At 42.7% G+C, this 13,967-nt stretch overlaps 1 non-coding gene across 1 annotated transcript; it reads right to left on the bottom strand.

The window, feature by feature from the left end:
• Positions 1-1,482: 1,482 nt before the first annotated feature.
• Positions 1,483-1,589, bottom strand: LOC125586555. Its single transcript, XR_007323092.1, has one exon. It is a non-coding gene; the product is annotated as a small nucleolar RNA R71 (small nucleolar RNA).
• Between the last annotated feature and the right edge of the window lie 12,378 nt (positions 1,590-13,967).

Raw genomic sequence — 13,967 nt, 5'->3', positions numbered from 1 at the left:
TCATTTTGTTATTGCAATTCTGTTGTTTTCATATCTATTATATGTATTTCTCTACCTGATTAATCTGAAATCCAATATGGATTTAAGAGGAATCATGAAGAGTAGTGAGTAATCCATTCTTGAATTCATGGGTTAGGGAGATTAAGGGTGATTAGGCTAGATCTAGGATGTTATAGTGTAGATCCTTCTTATTCCTTGCTAGTAGAGTATTCATAGTGCATCTTCTGAGTTGGCCTCTCAAAAGTTGATCTTTAGGCATTTCCCACCCACAAGGTGTTTGATGAAATGCCTGAGACAACTCTCCTAAGCTTTTAACATACTTTACCAAAGACATTTGTTGTTAAAGGTGTTAAGATAGCCAATAGACTTGTTAGTAATGATTGCTTTCATATTGTTCAACCAAAGACATTTGATGTTTGAAATATGTTAATAAATGAACATTCATCTAGACATAGAGTTTGTTTAAGATTGTGTCTAAGCTTAAGGTTGATAGTTTGATTGATCATTTGCCATCCTTAGTTCGAAACTTGATCACCCAAGGTCTAATTCCTATACCCATGAGTTCTCTTTTATCATAACCAAAGAAAGTCACTTCTTTTATTGTTTTATTGTTCTGTTATTGCATTTTATTATTAGTAGTAGTTTAAAACCATCCAAATTATCGGTTGCACTTAGATTAAGTACGTACTTGCATTCTCGGTGCTTTGAAATCCCTTAGAATTGGTTCGACAATATTTTATACTACATCATTTGTCTTAGGAGCCTTGAAAACTCCTAACATCAAATTGGCGCCGTTGCCAAATTCTAAGTTGATTTGAACATTGAGATTTAGTCACTTGCTTGAGACTAAGTCATTTTTATTTTCTTTTGTTACTGATTCTCCTTCTTCACCTCCCTTTAATTTACAGGTGTATGAACTTGAGGAGCAGGGGTCCATCAAACCTAGTTCCAAGAGCTGCAGACATCAAAGCTTTAGAGAGAGAGTGTGGTAGAAAGAGAAGAGAAGAAGAGCAGCATGCTCACTTGCAGAGATTGGATACTGATATGGGAGACATACCTCAAAATGATGCGGACGTCAATGGAGCTAACAACGATCCACAAAACCAACAGCGAGCAGCTCGACCCATTGGCACTTATGACCGCCCCAACATTCATGGTCATAGATTGGGAATACGAGCACCAGCTGTAGCAGCCAACAACTTTGAGATCAAATCAGGACTCCTCAACGTGATCGAGAACAACAAGTATCATGGCTTGGCTCTAGAGGACCCATTTGATCACTTGGACATGTTCGACATCTACTGTGGGTTGTCAAAGACCAATGGTGTGTCCGAAGATGCCTTAAAGCTCAAGCTATTCCCTTTCTCTTTGGGGGATAAGGCACGTCAGTGGGAAAAGTCTCTACCCAGCGACTCTATAACCACCTGGGATGACTGCAAGAAAGCATTTTTGGAGAAGTTCTTCTCTACTTCAAGAACTGCTAAGCTGAGAAATGAGATTTCCAGCTTTCAACAGAAGAACTTGGAAGGATTCAGTGAAGCCTGGGAGAGATTCAAGGGCTACCAAGCTCAATGCCCACACCATGGCTTCTCTAAGGAAAGCTTGCTGAGCACATTCTACCGAGGTGCTCTTCCTAAGTACAGGGCCAGACTGGATACAGCTAGCAATGGGTTCTTCTTGGGGAGAACTGAGGAAGATGCAGAAGAGCTGGTTGACAACATGGTAAAGAGTGATGCAGTCTACGGTAGAGACCACGACAGAGGCAGTAGATCAGATGACAAGCAGACGAGGAAGGAGTTGAAAGCTCTACAGGATAAGATAGACATCCTCATTGCTGATAAAGCCACCCAAGAGCAGCTGCACTTTGTTGGTAACCCAAGCCAGGAGACACCACCTGTTGTCCATGAGGTTGAGGGTTTGGAAGGTCAAGAAGAGCTGTGTTTTATCAATAACAATGGTAGTTGGTACAAAAAAGAGCCCAACTTTCAGTACAACAACTACCAACAGAAATCCTACTCCAACAACCAACAGAGTGGTTATTAGCCTCGGAACAACCAGCAAGGCAGCTATCAGCCTCAACAAAACCCTCCTCCTGGTTTCAACAACAAAGGACACCATTCTTCCCAACAACAAGCTAATCCTTCTACCTCTACTCCTCAAGTCAGCAGCACTGATGCCCTACTGAAACAAATCTTGGAGTCTCAGACAAGAAGTGAGAAGCATGTTGGCTATGAGTTGAAGAACCTTCACTCAAAGATTGATGGAAGCTACAATGAGCTCAACAACAAGTTCAGAACCTTGGAGAACCAGTTTGCTGCCATGAACACTCAGCAAAATCGCCAACAAGGTTCTTTACCTGGAAAATCTGAGCAAAACCCCAAGGAGACCATGAAAGCTATCACCCTCAGGAGTGGTAAGGAGTTACCTCAGAGAGCTCTCACCAAGGATGCTGAGAAACAAGGAGAGGGGGTTGCCATCAACATAGATGATGAAGTGGTGATTGTTGATGAGAAAATCAATGATGAAATCTTGGAGAAGATTGTGGAAGCCAAAGGTAAAGGAAAGGTTGGGGAAGAGAAGAAAACAGTGAAAGATGGTGAAGTTGTCGCTCCAGCGAGTGAGAATTCTTTTGTTCCTCCTCCCTATGAACCCAAACTTCCATTCCCTGGTGGATTCAAGAGGCAGCTGCTAGAGAAGTACAAAGCTCTATTTGAGAAGCAAATGAGTGAAATTCAAGTCACAATGCCCATCATTGATGCTTTCATGCTAATTCTTCAATATAGCAAGTTCCTGAAAGATGTTGTAGCTGCAAAGAAGAAAGAGATGGAGGGCATGATGATTCTCACTCATGAGTGCAGTGCCATCATCCAGAGGCTTGTTGTTCCAAAGAAGCTAGAAGATCCAGGGTGCTTCACATTACCTTGTGCTCTTGGACCTATGGTATTTGATAGATGTCGTTGCGATTTGGGAGCTAGTGTCAGCTTGATGCCTTTATCTGTTGCTAAGAAGCTTGGTTTCACTCAGTACAAAAAGTGTAGACTGTCTCTGGTATTGGCTGATCGTTCAGTGAAGTACCCTGTGGGTATCTTGGAGGACCTCCCCGTTATGGTTGGAAACTATGAGATCCTTACAGACTTTGTGGTGCTTGAGATGGGTGAGGAAGCTGCAGATCCTTTAATCCTTTGAAGGCTTTTCTTAGCTACAGCAGGAGCAATTGTTAATGTGAAAGTGGGCAAGATTGATCTCCACTTGGGTAAAGGGCATGTTCTTCACTATGACATCAAGGAGGTAATGAAGAAACCAACAGTTCAAGGGCAAGTTTTCTACATTGAAGAGATGGACGCCCTTGCTGATGAGCTCCTTGAAGAGTTGTCACTAGAAGACCCTCTACAGCATGCTTTGACGATAGAGAGAGAAGCTGAAGTGATTGAGAACCTGGAGAGTGCTGCCTATGGGATGATGCTGGATTCACACAGAGGATTTGGTAGTAAGGATCAGTATGAGGAGCTGCCACAAGTGGTTCATCAAGAAGCCTCAGTCATTCAACAAGAGGACACCCAGCAAGACGACTGGAGTGAGCTTAAGTCGCCTAAAGTGGAGCTTAAACCCCTCCCCCATGGTGTAAGGGTCGTACAGAGATGTGAAGACACCAACCTTGTGCTGAATGGGGAGAAGTGTCACTTCATGGTTAAGGAAGGGATTGTGCTGGGAAACAAGATTTCAGAGAAGGGGATTGAGGTGGATAAGACTAAGATCGATGTTATGGTTGGTTTGCCCCCACCGAAGACAGTGAAAGACATCAGAGGTTTTCTTGGTCATGCTGGGTTCTACAGAAGATTCATCAAGGACTTCTCCATGATCACTAGACCATTGACCAGGCTGCTGTGCCAGGAAGCCTTCAAGAGGCTGAAAGGTGAACTCATTAGTGCTCCAATTGTCCAGCCACCTGATTGGGATCTCCCCTTTGAGATCATGTGTGATGCTAGTGACTATGCTGTGGGAGCTGTTTTGGGACAGAAGAAAGACGGCAAGACCCATGTGATCTACTACGCGAGCCAAACCCTGAATGATGCTCAGATGAGATGTACCACAACAAAGAACCTGGATCAGGCGTGGGAGCGAGGACCTGGAGCGAGGGTGAAAGGTCGCTCCAGCTGGGAGCGACGTCACCACAGCGAGTGTAACAAGTCGCTCAGCTTTACGGTGTTTTGGGGCTCGAAAATACTCTCGGAGCGACCTCCTAGAGCGACGACACGAAGTCGCTCCAGCTCTAGAGCGAGGTCACCACAGCGACACCCCAAGGTCGCTCGGGTTTGTGTCGATTTGAGACACGAAAAACAAGCCGGGAGCGACGTCCCACAGCGACTACCTCAGGTCGCTCCACGACCGGTTCAGGGTTCATAGTTTGGAGGCTACAGCTCAGCACCAAGTGTTTACTACACCACGTTCCCACCTGGCGACAACGATGTTGGGGCATCTGCCCCTACTCACTACCCGTAGAAGGTACTTCATTACTTTCACTTGTATATACCATCTCATTTTTGCATATTAGTTTTCTCTTGTGGGTATCTCCCTCTACTTGACAACACAGAGACTGTGTAACTTAAGTTTGGGAGAAACTTAAGTTTGGGGGAGGTACCAAGTATTTGATCATGTTTGCTTTGATGAATTTGCATTGAGTCTTGCACACATACCTTTTTGCAATAAAAAAAACATATAGATTGCATCACTTGCATTTTTAGGAGAGTCTAGAGCATATAGGTTGCATTCACTTGCATTGGGAGCAATGATTTAAGATGCCTTGTAAAGAACACTATCTCACACTCGAGTAGCTATTGCATCTCTCAAAAAGCCTTGTATGTTTCGAGCCTTGAAAACTCTTCCTGAATCTCATTAGTTGCTGAAACTCAACCTTTGAAGCCAACTAAAACCTTATTTGAACTGAACGAACTTAATGCTTCTTGCTTCTGGTCCCTTGTGTACTGAGTCATGGATATACACACTTGAGTTGTCACATCCTTTATGCCAATCTTTTTGACAAACTCGAGTGGTACACCACTCCCAAAACCCTTTCCTCCTTTTAAGCTTTCATTGTTTGATGAGTGAGGCATTTTTCGGAAAGTCTTACATGTGCATAATGTTGAGAGTATCGGGAACGATAATGCTTGATCTTCATTCTTGCTAGATTAGGCGCTCTATTGTCTAGCTATAGGTGGGGGTGAGTATTGTGATTATGATTTGGAAGCATGAAAAGTTCGAAGGAAAAGAATAGACTTTTTGTGTTTAAATGGATAATCTTATTGGAATTAGTAGATAAACATCTAGCTCGAGTTTATGAGAAGTCTTGGCCCCCGACAAAAAAAAGGAGAAGAAAAATATAAGAAAAGAAGAAAGAAAAAAAAAAGAAGAAAAAAAAGAAGAAAAAGAAAGAAAAGGGGGCTAGCAAAGTTGTTAGGAGCTAAGATTGTTTTGAAGTTGAGGAAAATCCTTTATAGATTTCAAAGAAAAAGAGTTTTATGTGCAAAGTGTTCTTGGGTTCTTTTGGTGAGAGATGTGAGTTGGGTTTGACATTGGGAAGTGAATGTGTAACTTGTATGTTTGAGAAAATGGTAGAACAATGGAGATTGAGCATTGTATGCATGAGTTGGTCCATTTCTTAGGTATATTATGTGCAATGTCAAGGCTACTTGTTTCGAGAGTAAACCACCTTAAAGATCATATATCTTGAACCTCTTGACTCACTTGAATAAAAAGCCTTCCCTTACCCAACCAAATGATTTGGACCAATTGACCATTTGCAAGAATTCACCTGATGTTTTATGCTTAATGAATGTGAGAGTTGGTTGATTTGAATGTGTGGATGCTTGATGATGAGTGTAAGGGCAAAATGAGTTGAGATAGGCCTAGAGAAGCTAGACTGTAATAAGAGAGTGTGCTCATGTTGGATTAGATGTTGAATTGAGTGCTAGTTGTGTTTCTTTTGGCTATGAGCTCCCACCTTCAACTCTGTCTCCCTATGAGTTCTAGAAAGTTCACTTGTGGACAAGTAAAAGAACAAGTTTGGGGGAGTTGATATCTTGCATATTTCCATTGTTTTATCCATTCACCCATGTGCATTTTGATCATATAGACTAGGATTTAGCCATGTTTAGGTTGCATTTTGCATACATGAATCTTTATCAGGTATTGGAGTACCAGATGGAGTTCTTGGAGACATTTGGGTGCATTTGGAGCTCAAAAGAGGTAATAAAGGTGATCATTGGACGAGCAGTGCATGGGAGTGACCTCACCGGAGCGACACCGTGAAGTCGCTGTGACACCCCTTCAGAGCGACTTGGCCAGAGCGACACCCAGATGTTGCTCGCGCTTTCATCGCTCGGAGGCACGAGAGCGACCTTACAGCGACGTTGGTCGCTCCAGCTGGGAGCGACGTGACCGGAGCGACACAGCTAGGTAGCTCGCGAAGAGCGACCCGGAGCGACGTCTCGCAGCGACCCCTCCAGGTCGCTCCCGAAGCCTGGAGCGACCTCTCGGAGCGACTACTGGAGGTCGCTGCGCGCCTTTTGATCATTTCATTATGCACGTTTTTACTTTCTAAACCTAAGTTTAAGTATCTTTTGTAAGCCAGGAGAGGCATATTTATCTTTTAGCAAAAGAAACCACCAAAACCTCTTGGAAAGTTCATCTCTTTGAATCAATTGATCATTTTGTTATTGTAATTATGTTGTTTTCATATCTATTATATGTATTTCTCTACATGATTAATCTGAAATCCAATATGGGTTTAAGAGGAATCATGAAGAGTAGTGAGTAATCCATTCTTGAATTCATGGGTTAGGGAGATTAAGGGTGATTAGGCTAGATCTAGGATGTTATAGTGTAGATCTTTCTTATTCCTTGCTAGTAGAGTATTCATAATGCATCTTCTGAGTTGGTCTCTCAAAAGTTTATCTTTAGGCATTTCCCACCCACAAGGTGTTTGATGAAATGCCTGAGACAACTCTCCTAAGCTTTTAACATACTTTACCAAATATATTTGTTGTTAAAGGTGTTAAGATAGCCAATAGACTAGTTAGTAATGATTGCTTTCATATTATTCAACCAAATACATTTGATGTTTGAAATATGTTAGTAAATGAACATTCATCTAGACATAGAGTTTGTTTAAGATTGTGTCTAAGCTTAAGGTTGATAGTTTGATTGATCATTTGCCATCCTTAGTTCGAAACTTGATCACCCAAGGTCTAATTCCTATACCCATGAGTTTTCTTTTATCATAACCAAAGAAAGTCACTTCTTTTATTGTTTTATTGTTCTGTTATTGCATTCTATTATTAGTAGTAGTTTAAAACCATCCAAATTATCAGTTGCACTTAGATTAAGTACGTACTTGCATTCTCGGTGCTTTGAAATCCCTTAGAATTGGTTCGACAATCTTTTATACTACATCATTTGTCTTAGGAGCCTTGAAAACTCCTAACATCAATTGGCGGTGTCCAGCTTCGCCACAGGAGAAGCAACGTAGCGCACCTGGTCGACCTTGTTTTTGTGCATCAGTGGGAACAATGGTTGTCTCTGTTTTTGATGGAGTAACATCGTTCGCGGTGCCAGACGAGGCCGGAGTCGAAGTGGTACGTGACTGTTTGTTGTTTCCCCAAGTCGGAAAGCCACCGCGAGCTTGAGCCTCGATAGTAATACCTTGTTGATGAGCTTCAGAGATCGACTGTGGTTGGAATAAATTCAAAGTGAACTGAATTTGTTGCCGCAGGCCTCCGATGAATCCCATGACCAATTGTTGTTTTGTGTCTTGGATTTCGACTCGATTGATCATCTTGAAAAATTCCGTTGCGTATTCATCGACGGTCTTTGATCCTTGTCGAAGATTCTGGAACTTCTAAAACATCAATTGTTCATAGTTGTATGGCAAAAAAATTTTTTGCATCTCTCTTTTTAATATATCCCATGAACTAATCTTTGTTTTGCCTAGACGAGCGCAAGTCGTCTTACTCTGAGACCACCATGCAGCCGCTCTGTCACGAAAACGGATAGCGATGAGAGGAACACAACGATCTAGAGGGATCTGTTTGAATTCTAGTATCTCCTCCACCGTTACAAACCAATCCAAGAGTTCTTCAGCCCCTGTAGAGCCATTGAATTCTGGAATTTCAAGTTTGAAACAGCGTTTCCAAGATGCCCTATTGTCTTCTTCATCTGAATCTGAATTGTTGAGATTGGTGTTGTGCCGATTAAGGCGACGGTCTTGTTGTTGATGCAGTGGTGCAAACGGGTTTGCATCCTTGTCCGAATTGTTGCTGTTGTTGTTTTGTTCTTCGCGTTGCCGGTGATGTGCAGGGGCAGCTTGTTGTGTGGTTAGGTCAACCACGAGAGCTGTGATCTGTGCTTGAAGATCATGGATAGATTGTTGAGTAGCGGGGGCGTCGTCGTCAACCAGTTGTTGAGAACGTGTTTTACGGACCATCGTAGTGATTGAGAAAGTTCGGAGCGTAGCAAAGCTCTGATATATACCAACCTGGCGCAGCGTACGAATGGGTGAACGGTCGATCTAAGAATTTAGGGTTCTTCGAGACCTGTTCTTAGATCGATCAAGAGTTTCTTTCGATAGCTTCTTGAGACCAACTTCTTGTTTGATGAATTGAATCAAATCGAATCGAACAAGGGATAAAAGCAAAACTCTTCTTAATTATAAATCAAAACGTATCAAACAAGGAAGATAAAGCTCTGTTTATATATCCATCCGTTTTGGACAAACCCCATAAGGATAAGGATATTATAAACCGTCATCCTAAATAAAAGCCCAAAACAAATAATGAAAAGGAAATAACGTTAAAACGGCAATCAAAAGCTAAAGGGTTTTGAACGTTCTAAGCCGGCGCCAATAGTAATGATGTCGCTGCATCAATATCTAAATATAGAGTGTGTTATTAATACGTAAGCTCACTATTTATTTCTTTTTCTTTTTTGGTAAACAAGATAGCTCACTATTTCTACTTGCAAGATATTATTGCAACTCAAATAACATCATTTTAGTCGGTTATGCATAACGGATGCTGTAGCTAAGAGACTATCTAGAAACTAGACATTCCTTCAAAATGGATCAATGGCTAGTACCATGATCCATACCAGCTCACAATCTAGACACTAGATCATACGATAAATTCCATAATGGAATCGTTTTTTAACCAATTTTAATGGAATCCACGTTGAGTCATCATGACTATACTTATTTACTTAGATAAACAACTCTCTTTTGGGTGGGGGATAAAATAAATATGATGGCCCATTATACTACATTTAACCAAATTTGTTGCCGTTGCCAACAATGACGGATCCGGGACCTAATTTTACATGGGTCAAACTTATTATTTAAAAGGAAAAAATAAATGAAAGGTCACAGGTTAGGGGTGTCAAAAGAAAGACTTTACCACTAGAACTACTGATTCTTCATTGTTTCAGGGAACAAATTAAAATTTATTGAGATTTAAGGGGTGTCAGGTGCAACCTCATCTTCCTCTGTAAGTCTGCCACTGGTTGCCATAACTTTTCTTGTTAATTCCACATAGAGAGGCTAGAAGATAAAGCTTTGTAACAATCACTAATACGATACCAACAAGGCAACAACATTATATTTCTTTGTGATGTTGAGCTCCTTAAAGCTTTTATTTTCGTTTAAATCTAAACATGGGTATGAGTACGACCTAATATTTGTGACCTGTCACATGTTGTAGCTTATTTATTCGTTGCGATGACTAGTGGTAACTCACACTTTTATATCAAAGCTACTTAAAATTATACTTTTTTTTGGCTTACGACTAATCGCAAGATTATGGTACATGCAAAAGAATTACATCTAGTGGTAAATCGTGGTCGCTGAAACAGGCCCTTAATCTTTTTCGTTGCTGGTATGTACAATGTATATGATGAAACCAAAACCGTTTTGTCCGAATGCGGATTGAGAAAACCCAACAATGCCCAATCACACAATCTTCTGAAAGCGTAGAGTGTATAAACTCAAGAGGTAACTTTCTTATTGATAAAACTCTTTCTTAAGGTTTGTCCTTACATCACTTGTGTATATATAGGAAAGTATTCTAGGTTAAATGAGCTAAGCCACATTATCGTTGAGGATAGCAAATCTATTACCCGTTGGTGTGACATGAGCTGTAGCTAGGAGTGTTTTCCCTTTTACGGACTTCATTGTTTCTTTCTGTTGCTGACCGTCTTTGTCTTGTTGTCCAACGCAGGCAGTCACACGGTTTGAGTGATCTGATGAGCTGATGGGCTCTGTTGGACCTTTGTTGCTGCTGTAAAGACTCTTGGCCCGCCAAGTCAAGTTGGGCTTGGGTTGACTGCTATTACCCTCCCTCAAACTTGGCGTGGGGGGAAGTCGAACGCCGAGTTTGCCTCGGATGTGTCGAAATGGCTCTTGAGCTAGACTCTTTGTAAAGGTGTCGGCGATCTGCAATTTGTTGGTGATGAACTTCAAGCGTTTTGAGAGCTACTCTTTCGCGGACATAATGGTGATCTCGCATGAAGTGCTTGGTCTTGGAGTGGAAATAATGATTCGCTGTAAGCATCACTGCTGAGAGATTATCACATAGAAGAACCGGAGTTGATGGAAGCGGAATTTCAATCTCTTTCAGGATCATACACATCCAGGTAATCTCAGAGGCTGTTTCTGATAATGATCTGTACTCAGCTTCGGTAGAATTTTTAGAGATGGTTGATTGCTTCTTTGATGACCATGATATTAGGTTAGAACCCAAATACATACTGAATCCTCATGTTGATCGCATAGTTTCAGCACAACCACTCCAAACACTGTCACTGTATGCACTGAGCTCGAAATCTGTGTTTTTGTTGAATGATATCCCCATCGTGATTGTTCCTTTAACATATCTTAGAATCCTCTTCAGATGACTGTAGTCTGTAACAGTAGGTGCATATATTCTCTGACAGACATAGTTGACATCAAATTGTATGTCTGGTCTAGTTAAAGTAAGAACATGTTTTCCTTCCTGATAAGGAACTAAAACCCATGTTCATGTTTCATGACAGTTTTCAATCTCTTCTGTCATAGGTGCTTTCCATCTTTCATCTTTCAAAGCTTCAGTAACTGTTCTAGGTTCCTGCTAGGATATCTTCGATGTCATCCGAACATATATAGGATTAGGCTCCTGAATTCCAACCTTAGACCTTGTAATCATAGGATGATGCATTATTGGTGCAGATTGATGACCGGTCACATGTTGATGATTGACAGGTGATGTAGATTGAGCTGGTTGAGGATTACTCTGAGGCTATTCAGGAGGTGAAGAGATCACTGTTGAAGATGCAGGAGCTGATGTACTGACTAAGTTTCCAAGACGCGTAAAATCTTGTTCAGTGAACTGAGATAACGGTTGTTGCAGCACTACAAGTTGTCTTTCAATTTTCTGTTCTGAAGGAACTTGTCTTGTTTCAGGAGCTGAAGGCTGACCTCTGTAGAAACTCTTCTGCCAAGCATCCCTGAGAGGTGTTGAAACAGCCTGCTGAAGATACTTGTACTTATCAGAGAATGGGTATGAATCTTCATCAAATATAACATGACGAGAGATGTATACTCTGCCAGTAGGAGGATACAGACATCGATATCCCTTGAATCTTTCATTATACCCCAAGAAAACACAAGGTAATGATCACAGATCAAACTTGTTAGCTGAGTAATCTCTTAGAGTAGGATAACAAGCACATCCAAAAGCTCTTAGAGCAGTATAATCTAGAGCTGTCCCATGAAGTTTCTGATAGGGACAGTTATCTGTTTTGTCTAGAGAGGAGGATGGCATGAGATTAATGAGGAAGTTGGCGGTGAAGAAAGACTCAACCCAATATTTGTGCGGAAGCTTGCTATCAAAGATCATCGAGAGAGCCAGCTCAGTAGCATGCATGTGTTTCCTCTCAGCTAGTCCATTCTGCTGAGGGGTGTGAGGACACGAGACATGCTGAGCAATCCCATGATGTTGAAGATGAGTAAGGAAGCGAGTACTAGTGAACTCTCCTCCACCATCACATTGAAAGATACCGATCTTGCATTGAAGTTGGTTCTCAAGTAGACTTTGGAACTTGCAAAAGATAGGATAAAAGTCTGATTTATTCTTTAAGGGGTAAAACCAACAGAACCTAGACCAATGGTTTACAAAGATTACATAGTAATGAAATCCCTGACAAGATACAACTGGTGCAGGGCCCCCACAGATCACAATGTATCCTTTCAAGAGGTCTTGAATCAGAAAAACTAGACTGAAAAAGGTAATCTACTGTTTTTCCCAAGTTGACATCCCTCACATATCTTTTTGGTACATCGGCTTATTGTGATTGATTTTAGAGCAGAAATTTGCTGGAGAACCTGCGGATTAGGATGACCCAGTCTCCTATGCCAAAGATCATCTTAAGCAGATTGTTTCCTAGAGGAGAACAAGGAGCATGCCTTGGAGCTTGGTTCCAGAAGGTACATACCCTTAGTGTTTCTTCCCTTTATCAACAACCTCTTTGTATGCTTGTCCTTTACACAAACCCCAATATCATCAAATTTGAAAGAGCAGAGACAATCTTTTGTTGCTTTTGAAACAGATACGAGAGACTTAGCAATCCCAGGACATACTAACACATCAGACTGGGTCGTCCGTGTTTTCTCCACTTAAGCCATGAAAGTCACTGTAGTCTCCCGCAGTGGCAGAGAAGTTCTCAAAGGCCCCCGTGACCTCCCCGATTCCGTACTTTCTCTCTCTCTCTCTCTCTCTCTCTCTCTCTCTCTCTCTCTCTCTCTCTCTCTCTCTCTCTCTCTCTCTCTCCTCCTCTCTCTCTCCCTCCCTCTCTCTCTCTCCCCTCCCTCCCTCCCTCCCTCCCTCCTCCCTCCCTCCCTCCCTCCCTCCCTCTCCCTCCCTCCCTCTCCCTCTCCTCCCTCTCCCTCCCGCTCCCTCCCGCTCCCGCTCCCGCTCCCGCTCCCGCTCCCGCTCCCGCTCCCGCTCCCGCTCCCGCCCCCCCCCGCCCGCCCCCCTCCCGCCCCCCCTCCCCGCCCCCCCCCCGCCCCCCGCCCCCCCCGCCCCCCCCCCCCGCCCCCGCCCCCCCCCCGCCCCCGCCCCCCCCCCGCTCCCCTCCCCCTCCCGCTCCCGCTCCTCCCCCTCTCCCCCTCTCCCTCCCCCTCCCCCTCTCCCTCCCCCTCCCCCTCTCTCTCCCCCTCTCCCTCTCCCTCTCCCTCTCCCTCTCCCTCTCTCTATCGGTTTCTTTGTTCTCATTAGTGGGGTTAGTTTCTTAATCCGATCGAGGGCTTGAGTTTGCTTGAATAGTGAAGTGGTGTTAAATGGTATTTTATTGTATTGTAACAGCTAAGAAATTTTACTCGTCGAGGCAAAGACTGACACTTCCCGTGGCTCCTTGATCAAAGGACAAACCTATTGTCCTCAACAGCAAGAAACCACTCAAAGACTACTGTGATCATAAAACACCACATCATGTTGATGATACAGAAGACTATCATCCAAAGTTTGATCATCCATATCTAAAAGAATGTTGTGCAGCAAGCAACAAACAAAGATCATCTTTGGTAACATGTTTCTATCAGGCCTCCACATCACTCCATTTATTATCCTCCACGTATCTTTAAGTTTCCACAATTCCATATGCCCTGGTTTTGTAGTCTCGCAGTGACTTCTGTTGAACTGAGTTTGAGGAACCGGTAAGGGTTTGCCTTGGTATGGAGTGAGAAGCCATGGAAGAAGAGGAAAGCATGAGTCACTTACAATGAATTCTCTTAGCTCTGTTCTTCTCTCTATGAGGTGAATGTTTTCTCCATTGAGTCTATTCCTTTTCTCAACAAGTTTGAAGAAACCTGAGTTGGACAACGTCGTCGCTTACATTTCCAGACCAACCAGCTTATTACATCGAGGAACATCATGTCCGGGTCCACGTAC

Source organism: Brassica napus, chromosome C4 (assembly GCF_020379485.1).
Source record: "Brassica napus cultivar Da-Ae chromosome C4, Da-Ae, whole genome shotgun sequence".
In the NCBI taxonomy this organism is placed as follows: domain Eukaryota; kingdom Viridiplantae; phylum Streptophyta; class Magnoliopsida; order Brassicales; family Brassicaceae; genus Brassica; species Brassica napus.
This window is presented reverse-complemented; position numbering and strand designations above follow the sequence as displayed.